Here is a 13,333-nt window from a genome sequence, read left to right on the forward strand (position 1 = left end):
AATGAAATTACTAGAATTACTAGATCATATGGTAGTTCTATTTTTAACTTTTTGAAGAACCTCATACTGTTTTCCAGAGTGGCTGCACCAGTTTGCATTCCCACCAATAGTGTAAGAGGGTTCCTTTTTCTTCACATCCTTGCCAATCCTTGTGGTTTCTTGTGTTTTGATTTTAGCCATTCTGACTGGTGTGAGGTGATATCTCATTGTAGTTTTGATTTGCATTTCTCTGATGATGGGTGATGTTGAACATCTTTTCACTTGTTTATTGGAAATCTGTATGTTTTCTTTGAGAAAATGTCTATTCATGTCTTCTGCCCATTTTTAAATTTGGTTATTTGTGGGGCACCTGGGTGGCTCAGTCAGTTAAGCATCTGACTTCGGCTCAGGTCATGATCTCACGGTTCATGGGTTCCAGCCCCATGATGGGTTCTGTGCTGACAGCTCAGAGCCTGGAGCCTGCTTCGGATTCTGTGTCTCCCCCTCTCTCTGCCCCTCTCCCTCTCATGCTCTGTCTCTATCGCTCAAAAATAAAGAAAAATGTTAAAAAAAAAAACTCTTAAAAATAATAAATTGGGTTATTTGTTTATTTGGTATTGAGTTGTATAAGTTCTTTATATATATTGGATATTAAGTCCTTACTGGATATAGCATTTGCAAATACCGTCTCCCATTTTGAATGTTGTATTTTTTCTTGTGTTGATGGTTTCTGTTGCTCTAAAAAGCTTTTTGTTTGGATGTAGTCTCAATAGTTTAATTTTGCTTTTGTTTTCCTTGCCTCGGGGGATGTATTTAGAAAAATATTTCTACAGCTGATGTCAAAGAGATCGCTGCCTGTGTTTTCTTTGAGGAATTTTAAGGTTTCACGTCTCATATTTAGGTTCTTAATCCATTTTGAGTTTATTTTTGTGTATTGTATAAGTATGTGGTCCAGTTCATTCTTCCACATGTAGCTGTCCAGTTTTCCCAGTGCCATTTTTTGAAGAGACTGTTTCTTTCCCTACTGTATATTCCTGCTTCCTTTGTCATAGATTAATTGACCATAGAATTGTGGCTGTATTTCTGGGATCTCTATTCTTTTCCATTGATCTATGTGTCTATTTATCTCCCAGTACCATATTGTTTCGATTACAATAGGCTTGTAGTATATTTTGAAGTCTGGGGTTATAATACCTCCAGTTTTGTTCTTTTTCAAGATTGCTTTGAGTATTTGAGGTCTTTTGTGGTTCCACGCAAATTTTAGGATTCTTCATTCTAGCTCTAGCTTCATTCATGAAAAATGCTGTTGATATTTTGATAGGGATTGCATTAAATCTGTAGATTGATTTGGGTAGTGTGGACATTTTCACGATATTGGGTCTCCCAATCCATGAGATATTATTTGTGCTTGCAGATTGGGAATGCAAATATACCTAGTTATTTTTTTTTAATATAATTTATTGTCAACTTGGTTTCCATACAACACCCCGTGTTCATCCCAACAAGTGCCTTCCTCTGAGCCCATAACCCACTTTCCCCTCTCCCCAACCCCACATAAACCTTCAGTTTGTTCTCAGTATCCAAGATTCTCTTTTAGTTTGCCTCCCTTCCTCTTTGTAACTATTTTCCTCCTTCCCTTCCCCCTTAACTTCTGTTAAGTTTCTCAAGATCCACATATGAGTGAAAACATATGGTATCTGTCTTTCTCTGACTGGCTTATTTCACTTAACATAATACCCTCCAGTTCCATCCAAGTTGCTGCAAATGGCCCGATTTCATTCTTTCTCATTGCCAAGTAGTATTCCATTGTATATATAAACCACATCTTCCTTATCCATTTGTCAGTTGATGGACATTTAGGCTCTTTCCATGATTTGGCTATTGTTGAAAGCGCTGCTATAAACATTGGGGTACGTGTGTCCCTATGCATCAGCCCTCCTGTATCCCTTGGGTAAATTCCTAGCAGTGCTATTGCTGGGTCACAGGGTAGATCTATTTTTAATTTTTTGAGGAACCTCCACACTGTTTTATTTTTAACGCACCATTTTGAGCTCTTTAACCTACATGTCCTTTTTTGCACATGGAGAATCCCTCTTCAGGCACTTCATACTTCACATTTGCCCCTGGGGCTTCAACCTGACCTGACTTGGGTTAAATACATCTTACACTTAACTTTGTGAAATGTACCATGCACATTTAAGAAATTTCTTCTTTCCATGTGCTTCTCCTGGTAAAGTACACTATTCAGCTTCCCTAAAGTAGCTGATTATTGAGGTAGTTTTCTCTAGGTCGTGCTAAGATGGTGCCCGGACAACAAAGAATGATAGGACCTAATATGTCACTACAGCTGTCAATTATGGAAACAAACAAATTAAACAATTTGAACAATTAAACAAACAAGCAAACCAACAAAAAACTGCAGGAAGCCAATGGTGGGGTCCTCTCTGGAAATTTGGCCTGCAGTCAGGAAATGAACTGAAATATATTTTTAAATCTTAGAATGTGGCAATGTCAGTAGTGAAGTTAATATCTTTTAATTAGAAGTACAATGGGAACTCTCCCTTTTAATTGTATGTCATTGTTCCACAATAGAATTTTTAAATGATACATTTTTAAATGTACTCTTTTTTTGATACAACTGCTCATCTGACTTAGTTCTTGTGTTGACTTGTGACTTTCTTAAGGAGGCTGTATGTGTCTAATCGGATGTAAAATTTGAAAGAGTGAAAATATCAGCATGAGGAAATAAAGTTAATATCACATAATTTTACCTAGAATTGGTGACAGTAAACTATGAGTATCAAAGAAGCTAAAAACCCACTTATGTTATTCATGAAAAATATAACCTTTTCCATAACTCTGTAAGATTTTTTTTTTAAATAACTATTTGAGGCAGGCCATGTGTTGGGCCGAAAGTACTTTTCTTGCCTTTTCATGTTTATTGTAGAAAGGTCCTTTGATCTAAATTCAATTCCATAGCTAATAAAGTAGGTTACAGTCTTTCTATGCCTTGCATTTTCAGTCTTTTTCTTAGTCGCAATAACTTTTTTGGATTAATTACCCCTTCGAAGCCAGCTCCCTAGTTTCATACTTCCCAATTCAAGATAATTTTTGCAGTAAATTGGATTTGCCACTTCCAACTTTAAACCTATGTATCACTTAGGTAACAAAAATAAGGAATTGCATGTGCAGGAATACAAAAATGGAATCTTCGGTAGCAACTGTTGATCCCCTTTATTGATAACATGGGAACTTGAGAATGTACGTACTTTCAACACATTTTGAACTACACTTTGAACTATTCTTCAACTACAACACATTCGTAGTTTTAAACCCCAACTCTGCTGCTCATTGGCTATGATGTTAGACAAGTTACCTCACCTCCCTGTGCCTCAGTTTCCACATCTGTAAACTTGTGACTAGTGATAAGTATATTTGCCCTGGTGACTAACGATACTTACCTTTGCTGTGTGGTTATTTTGATGATTAAATTTGGAAAGCACTTTTAATTAGGCATACAGTAAATGACCTTTTTCTTTCTCATTCCATTATCCTTTCATTTCTTCCCAATTCCATCGTTTCAGGTACTATACTGACTCTGTTGGTTCGCATAATCTCTATTGTGATACCTATTATGATCCCCCATATTACTAGCCCCTCTCTCCTGGCCTCTGATGTGTATTCCTTTCCAGTTTATTATATCTCTCATGTCTCATTCTTACATGTCACTGTGGGGGACTCAAAGCCAGATGGAAAAATACATTCATAAATTGTTAATGAAGAATAACAACTTCATATATGACATCATCCAGTCGTGACTTACATTTCAAGCAGAGGCCTTTTAGGACTTCAGCAAGAGAAGGACTAATGATGAGTCCTTTCAAGTATTATGGCTGGCTGCTGAGGGAAACCTTTCCAGGCCAAAAAAAAAAAAAAATTCTTAAGTAGGCTTCATGCTCGGCGCAGAGCCCAACACGGGGCTTGAACTCACAACCCTGAGATCAAGACATGAGCTAAGATTCAGAGTCAAATGCTTAACTGAGCCTCCCAGACGCCCCCCAGGCAAAGTGTTTTTTAGACTAGTAGCTTTAATGAGGTATAATTTACATATAATAAAATAAATAAATATAATAAAACCAATTTTAAGTATATTGTTCCAAGAGTATTGATACATAAGTACATACATACATACATACATACAGTCATGTAGCCATCACCACAATCAAGATACAGAACATTCTGTCACCATACAGCGTTTCTTCAATGCTTATTTCGGTCAATCCCTTCCCCCCCCCCCCCACTTGGGCCCTAGAAACCAGTGATCTACTTTCTGTCACTATAGTTTTGCCTCTTCTAGAATTTCATTTAATTGGTAGTATATGATATATGGTCTTTTATGCCCAATTTATGTCCCTTAAGATCTGTGTTGCTAAATGTTTCAGTACTCTGTTTATTTTTATCACAGAGGAGTATCACATAGTAGTAATATCACAATAGATGTATCACTGTTCATTCAATCATGACTTGATGGGCATTTGCTTCCCATCGAGAAACTAATTATTGCTTCTGCGAACATAAATGCATCAGTCTTTTGGGAAGGTATGTTTCATTTACCTTTGAGTATGCTTCCTAGAGTGGATTACTATTTTGTATGGTACGTTTATATTTAACTTCCTAAGAAACTGCCAAATTGTTTTCTAAAGGAGCTGCCTCCTTTTGTATTCCCACCAGCAATTTATGAGAGTTCCAATTACTCTGTATCTTTCTCAGCACGTGGTATGGTCACCTTTTTAATTTTAGTCATTCTAGGAGATGCAGAGTTGTATCTCACTGTGATTTTTATTTGCATGGCCCTTCTGACTAGTGATATTGAACAGATATTCATGAGTTTATTTTCCGTCTGGATATCTCCTTTAGTGAAGTGTCTTTTTAAGTCTTTGGGGTAAAGACATTTTTAATGCTTGGTAAATCTACGTGGAGGCTGTATTTAACCAGTCATGTACTAGGCTCTTTGAGTTCTTCCCTCAATATTCAGGATACTATGAATTCTCTGGAGAAATAGTGAACAAGGATGTCGCTGATGAATTTGGGCCAAACCAAACTTGTTAAAATATTATATAAAGTGTTAGAGAAATGGTATCACAAAATGACAGAAGATTGAAGAAAAAGAAGAAAAACCTCTAGCTCCCTATTTTAGTATTAAAGTTTCCTGGGGTGCCTGGGTGGCTCAGTCGGTTAAGCGTCCGACTTCAGCTCAAGTCATGATCTCGTGGTTCATGGGTTCGAACTCCACGTCGGGCTCTGTGCTGACAGCTCCGAGCCTGGAGCCTGCTTCGGATTCTGTGTCTCCCTCTCTCTCTGTCCCTCCCCCACTTGCTCTCTCTCTCTCTCTCTCTCTCTCTCTCTTAAAAATAAATAAACATTTAAAAAATTCAAAAAAAATTAAAGTTTCCATAGATATTAATTTCTTATTAATAGCACTATTAAATTAATAGCTTATTAAAAGGCTATTAATAGCCTTTTCAAGTAAGTGTTCTTGGGAATAATGGCAATGGAAACAGATGCATTAGACAACAGGTTTTCACATGTGAGGGACAGTGGGGAAGTCCTCAACACCAGATATCTTGAACACCGTCATCAGATTCCACAAATGAGTCATTTGTTCGTGTTGTCCCAAGTACACTAATCGATGGAAATATTCTGTAGAAGAGGAGGAGTTAGACACCACTCTCTAACAAGCTTCCATTTAACCTTCATTAGCTGTTTATTGAACATTCCCCGCATACAGAGTACTGTGCTGTGTGCTAGCGATGCAGTGATGAATAAAAGAGGCCAGATCCGTGAAGCAGCTGTGGGCAATTGAAAAGAAGACCCACTCGGTATTATTGAACCTCTGAATTCAGGAGGTAGCCATCAAATTTACCTCATTAGCCATATTTACTGTTCCCTCTGAATGTGGCTTCTTCAACTTGTCTCTCCCTGCTCTTCTCTGCGGGTTTCTATTACTAAATTGTTCTTCAACCACTTTGTAGCTTCAGGCTGACATCAGAATTACTTTTCTAATCCTGAGAACCCACACCATGTACTCATCCATTCTCTTTGCAATTCCGTTTAAGTAATTGCTCAGGAGGAAACAATAGGACAAACATCTGAAAAGAAACTTTTGTTGGGATGTCTTAACTCCCAGAGACATAAAAGATAATAGTGAGTTGACTCGTTCATTTTTCCTTCCATGTTTTTAATTATTTCACAAATATTTATTGAACACCAACTATGTATCAGGAAATGAAATAAACATGGGAGATACAAACATCGGTAAGGACACAAAGTCCCTGCTGTATAAACTCATAATCTTTTCAAGAGAAAGTCACATACATAAGTCATTTTAATGTATGGAATAGTTCCCATGAAGAATATATATTAGTGATGATGGGAATAGAGGAAGGTTTGGTATTCAACTTTTTAAAACCATCCTATCAACTTTCTTTTCGCTCTCTTTTTGCTTAACATCCAGCTTTAGTTATAAGAACAAGGGCTTTAAGTTTTATTTGTTTCAAGTGTTTATTTAAATTCCAGTTAGTTGACATATAGTGTAATATTAGTTTCAGGAGTAGAATTTAATGATTCATCACTTACGTATAACACCCAGTGCTGATCACAAGCGCCCTCCTTCATGCTCATCAGCCATTTAGCCCATCTCCCACCTACCTCTCCTCCATCAACCTTGTTTGTTCCCTGTAGTTAAGAGTTTTCTTTTTAATTTTTGTTAATGTTTATTTATTTTTGAGAAAGAGAGAGAGGGAGCAGGGAGGGGCAGAGAGAGAGGGAGACACAGAATCCGAAGCAGGCTCCAGGCTCTGAGCTGTCAGCACAGAGCCTGAAGCAGGGCTAGAACTCACGAACCCGCAAGATCATGACCTGAGCAGAAGTCGGTTACTCAACCGACTAAGCCACCCTGATGCCCCTGTAGTTAACTTTCCTATGCTTTGCCTCCCACTCTGTTTTACCCCCTCCCCTATGTTCATCTGTTTCATTTGTTAAATTCCACATAGGAGTTTAATCGTAAGGCATTTGTCTTTTTCTGACTGACTGACTTCACTTAGCATAATGCACTCTAGCTCCGGGCATGTCGCAAGTGGCAAGATTTCCTTCTTCTTCTTTTTTTTTTTTTTTTATGGCTGAGTAACATTCCAGTGTGTGCGTGTGTGTGTTTGTGTGTGTGCACATGTGTATGTGTATACACGAATCTGCTTCATCCACTCTTCGGTCAGTGGACATTTGGACTCTTTCCCTAATTTGACTTTGTGGACATTTTTAAGAGAACATAAAAGAATTTCATATCCATAGGAGAAAACCGCAAATTATAAAGTAAGTTTTAAATGTCAGACTTACCATCTATTGACATCGTATATTGCTTTCTAAATTTACTTTGCTCTTCATCTTGAACTGTCTAAATAGCTTAGGGGATTTAAAATATCACTATATTTTATTTATTTTTATTTTTTACAGCTTATTTATTTTGAGACAGAGAGGGAGAGAGTGAGCAAGCGAGGGAGGAGCAGGGAGAGGGAGAGAGAATATCCCAAGCAGGCTCAGTGCTGAACCCCGATGTGGATCATGACCTGAGCCAAAATCAAGAGTCAGACACTTACCGACTGAGCCATCCAGGCAGCCCCACTATATTTTAAAAGTGCCCTGCTTCTCCGACAATCTAACGCTACTCATGAGAGAGCATCAGTTCCATCTTGTCAACAAATTAAAGCAGTTCTTCCTAATTGGTAGTGATGTTTTTAGAAAACTTTTTTAAAAAATTCTGTACAGGGGGGGCGCCTGGGTGGCGCAGTCGGTTAAGCGTCCGACTTCAGCCAGGTCGCGATCTCGCGGTCCGTGAGTTCGAGCCCCGCGTCGGGCTCTGGGCTGATGGCTCAGAGCCTGGAGCCTGTTTCCGATTCTGTGTCTCCCTCTCTCTCTGCCCCTCCCCCGTTCATGCTCTGTCTCTCCCCATCTCAAAAATAAATAAAACATTAAAAAAAAATTTTTTTTTTTAAAAATTCTGTACAGGGGCGCCTGGGTGGCTCAGTCGGTTGAGCGACCGACTTCGGCTCAGGTCATGATCTCACGGTTTGTGAGTTCGAGCCCTAAGTCGGGCTCTGTGCTGACAGCTCAGAGCCTGGAGCCCGCTTCGGATTCTGTGTCTCCCTCTCTCTCTGCCCCTCTTCTGCTCATGCTCTGTCTCTCTGTCTCAGAAATAAATAAACATTAAAAAAAAAAAAAACTTAAAAAAATAAATAAATAAAAAATAAAAATTCTGTACAGGTTTTGAAATACCAATCAGTGAAAATTACCTGGCCGTAGTAGATAACAGAGGGTTGTCTTTTTGCTTTAATATAGGTTTTTCTATTACTTTGGTACATTTAATTCATCAAGCATGTCTGAGCATGCACGATGTGGCAAATGCTGTGCTTAATAAATACTCTGGGAGAATAATTTTACACAGGCACTGTTCATGTTTGCTTTAATATGAAATTTATTGTCAAATTGGTTTCCATACAACACCCAGGGCTCATCCCGACAGGTGCCCATCACCCACCCTCCCCTCCCTCCCACCCCCCATCAACCCTCAGTTTATTCTCAGTTTTTAAGAGTCTCTTATGGTTTGGCCCCCTCCCTCTCTAACTTTTTTTTCCCCTTCCCCTCCCCCATGGTCTTCTGTTAAGTTTCTCAGGATCCACAGAAGAGTGAAAACTCTTTGGCAATGAGAAAGAATGAAATCTGGCCTTTTGTAGCAATGTGGATGGAACTGGAGAGTGTTCTGCTAAGTGAAATAAGTCACACAGGCACTGTTCTTAATTTTTTTTTTTTTTCAACGTTTATTTATTCTTGGGACAGAGAGAGACAGAGCATGAACGGGGGAGGGGCAGAGAGAGACGGAGACACAGAATCGGAAACAGGCTCCAGGCTCTGAGCCATCAGCCCAGAGCCTGACGCGGGGCTCGAACTCACGGACCGCGAGATCGCGACCTGGCTGAAGTCGGACGCTCAACCGACTGCGCCACCCAGGCGCCCCACACAGGCACTGTTCTTAAGGAGTTTACAATATACGATTATGGAAACACTTGTAGAACTGGCAGACTTTATAAATTTTATCTAGTCCACTAGCCTTATTTTTTTACATCAGCCTTTCTAATATAAGGTGAAAAGTTTGTAAGTGCCAAACAGTGTTCAAATTTCTTTGCGTTAAACTCACTTAATCTTCCCAGCAACCCTATAAAGGAAGATTATTGTCTCCACTGGTCACACATGTGGTAAAAGCAGAGCCAGGATTTCAGTCCACAGAGAATGGAATGAGAGCCCATGCCTCTTAAACTACACCATAGTCTGACACGAAGAAAACAAGGTTTAGCGGATGGAAAAGACATATCCAAGGTCACTAGCTCTTTAGTATCAGAGGCAAGACTAAAACTCAAATGTCTCGGCAATCTACCAAGCTTTGGCCACTATTCCATGCTCAGTTACTCACTCATTTTCATGCAAATTGGCAAAAGAATGAAATTAATTGCCATGATTGTAATTTTTGACAGCCAGGTCAAAAAAAACTCATGTCACAGAAGATCCAACAATCAACTCAGGCAGTAAAAAGCTCTCATTGAGATGCAAATGGTTGCACTAATTGTCTGTTTACAGAACCCAGTGTGGTAAAATGCAGTATGGAAAGTCTTCATAAGAGAAACGTCTTTTGAAATTCATTTGAAGGAAATCAAGGAACTTTCAGAGCACTTCGGATTACCTGGTATCTGGATTATTTTTTAGATAGTAAAGTATATGAGCTCTGTCCTATTCTAAGACTAGAAGGCAAGGTATTTCCAGATATTGCCCTAATAAATAGCCAACACTATAATATTAAAGTCGACTCGGTATATCAAAGGTTGATAAAGGCATAACTTATAAAATCATTTTAAAAATACCTTTTGCCAAAGATGCAAAGACCCTATGTTTTCCAAGGTCACAATGTCAAATAAAAGGTTGGTATAGCCAGTGCTTTTGAAACTAAATGACAACACTGTTCTCTCAGAAAGATATATCCATTCCTTGCTGCAAAGGCAAGACTCAAAAGCATTTTTGGAAAAAGAAAACAATTCAGACAAATCAGGAATTCGAATCCAAGGCAAATGTGATTTTAGGACAGACTATTTAAAGGAAGGCATTGTCAGCAGATTCCCCAGGGTGTATGTTCCAGGAAAATAAGAGCATATAAAGGGAAACTGAAGTGATTTTATCTTAAAATTTAGGAACATACTTTTTTTTTTTTTTCTCTCATCTTGGAGGGACGGGGCAAGGGTAGAGGGAGAAGAGCTTGAAGAGTTGATAGTTTCAGGGGCCTTCAGTCTTCCTCCATATTTATTCTCTGAGCTCCTAGAGTGGATTCAGCCCTATGTGGTACTACAAGATGAAAGCGAAGTCCGACACTGTGGAAAACATGAGTGCTTTGTGAATAATCCAATTACAAAACAGTGTTGCCAATCAGATGAATTCTTGGTGATTTCACTGGGAAGGAAGTCCTTCATCACAATTGACAGCGTGCTTGCAGAAGTTCAAGTGATGATCGTGACTTATTGAAGGTATTCCAAATCAGGGTTTTCTGTTTGGCATTTCTGTTGCTTCCAAGAGATGCTTTTTGTTCTCCCCCTTTTTGTCTTGATGGCCTATTATGATACTATCCTAATCATGGACTTAGCGGAAAATGTCTTGGCCAGCAGACTGCAAGATGTCATTCGTGATTTCAGTGTATTCGGTAGCAGAAAGCACAAATAGAAGTGAGACAGGAGAACTTAATTATCTTTCCTTCTTCTACAATTGTTCAGTTCTTGGAGGAATTAACCCCACCCTATACAAGACACTGAAGTCTGATACTTTTAGTATCCATCCAGAGTCAACTCTCCTTGCTATCCATCCAAACGAAGCCAACTCTCTTTACCATCCGTCCAAACAAAGCCAACTCTCCTTGCACACCACTACTAAGTTGTCTGTCTCAGAATGTCAGGGGCGATTGGTCTCCTATAATGTGCTGTTCTTTTCACAGAGGTGAATACAGAACACTGTATCTTTCGACTGATACTTCTTCGGTTAAAGGGGCCATTAAACTTGACAATTGGGATGATTTTTAAGAGACTGGTATCAGTAGCTTGGAGGGACCGACCTAGAATCTAGGGAAAAAGGGGAAAAAAGTGAAAGAATCCAGGACAGGCTAATTATTTAAAGAAGCTTTTTAGTAAAGTAAGGAAGGAAGTGATCACAGTATTTTGAGTAAGGATCAAAGAAAGATGTTTCTAGGAGAGGGAAGACTTAATCATGGAATCCTAATTAAGAATCCGTAATTGTTACAAAGGACGCTTTCAAGAATTGAATTTCTTGTTTACAAAACGTTTAGAATGGTTCAAAGTATTTCTCAACCCCGTTTCAAAATCTTGTAGCAACAATCTCAACTCCTGATTGGACATTTGTACAACAAAGAATGCTAAACACAATCATTTTTAATAATGTTATCTTTAGCGCGTTTAAAATTTTTGAAAACAAGATCCTTATCTGAATTCATGGGCCTCGAGAAGGGGATGAGAGAGGTTTTTTATTTTTGAGTACCTACTATATGATAGGGCCTTAGGTAGATATTTTACATACGTTACCGGATTCAATATCCAAAATTAACCTATAATATATCATTTTTATACTCATTTTATACATGAAAAAATGGACGCTTGGAGAGTAAGGCAAGTAAGTACCTGCAAATCATGACGCTGGCTAAATGGAAAACCTGACACCATCCAACTGCAACACTTGCAATTTCTCACGACACCAAGAAAGGGTGATGGAGATTCTTCAAGATTCTCTGGAGCCTATTTTGGGAAGTGGTTGGTTATTTCTTTGGATGTCTCTCTGTTTATCAGTAAGTGTTACTCTTGTTGAAAAAAAAAAAACTGTAATGAATGCTGATGATTGTAGCATTAGCTTAATTCCATATACATATTCAAAGGATGTAAAGCATCTCTCAAAATGTTTAAATATATGCTGAGGGAGCAGTACGCTCAGATTAATCAGATCATGCAAGGACCAACTCCAGTAAAATGCACGTACATCATTCTTCCCTGATTTACTGTTTTTCCTCAACTAATTTAGTCAATGACGCCACCATCCCCAATGGTCTTCCTGCGCTCAATATTTCAGAGTATCTGTGATTCTCTTTCATTCTTTGTTTCCTGAAGTGATCAGTTAGGAACTGTTGTTTCTTTCTGGGCAGTACTATCGATGGTTTCCTTAAGTGTCCATTCCCCCTAACAATACCCCTGGATAGGCTCAAAATAATACCTGAATCATTCCAACGGCTTCCTAGCTATTGTTCTCTTAGAATATTGTAACAGCTTCTGCTGTAGTCCTTTTTGCTTTTTATTTGCTTGTTTTTTAAAACCTTATTTATTTTGAGAGAGACAGAGCATGAGCAGGGCAGGGGCAGAGGGAGAGAGGGAGAAAGAGAATCCCAAGTAGGCTCTGTACTGTGAGCATGGAGCCCGATGCGGGGCTCCAACCCATGAAGTGGGAGATCATGACCTGAGCCCAAACCGAGAATCAGATGCTTAACTGACTGAGCCCCAGCTGCCCCCGTTGGAGTCATTTTTGTAATTCGGCGTACCTTTATACATGTTTCTCTTTTACTAGTCGGTGAATTATTGAAGGGTAATAGTCACGTTACTTTACTTTATCCCCCTACCTTTATTGTACAGCCATGAAGATTTGATATACTTAGGTGTTTCAATGGTAACCACAATAGGGTTAGTTAACAGCTTTATCACCTCACATAATTAGCACTTTTTTCCTATGACAAGCACATTTAAGATTTACTCTCTTGGCAACTTTCAAGTATGTAATGCAGTATTGGTAACTATAAGTCACCATGCAGTACATTTCATATGGTATTTCTATTTTTAATTTTTTGAGGAAAAAACTATCTTCCAGTGTCTGGACCAGTTTACATTTTTGCGAACTGTGTATGAAAGTTCATTTTCCCCCACATCCTTGTCAATGCTTGCTATTTCTTATTTAGAATTTGGCCATTCTAATTGGTGTAAGGTGATTCCTCAGTGTGGTTTTGATTTGCATTTCCCCAATGATCAATGATGTCGAGGATCTTCTCATGTGTCTACTGGCCATCTGTATGTTTTCTTTGGAAAAATGTCTAGTCAGGTCCTCTGCCCATTTTTAAATCAGATTGTATTTTTGGTGTTAAGTTGTATAAGTTCGGTATATATTTTGGATATTGACGTCTTGCATGTATCATTTGCAAAAAGATTCTTCCATTCAGTAG

This window comes from Leopardus geoffroyi, chromosome X (genome assembly GCF_018350155.1).
Source record: "Leopardus geoffroyi isolate Oge1 chromosome X, O.geoffroyi_Oge1_pat1.0, whole genome shotgun sequence".
Lineage (NCBI taxonomy): Eukaryota > Metazoa > Chordata > Mammalia > Carnivora > Felidae > Leopardus > Leopardus geoffroyi.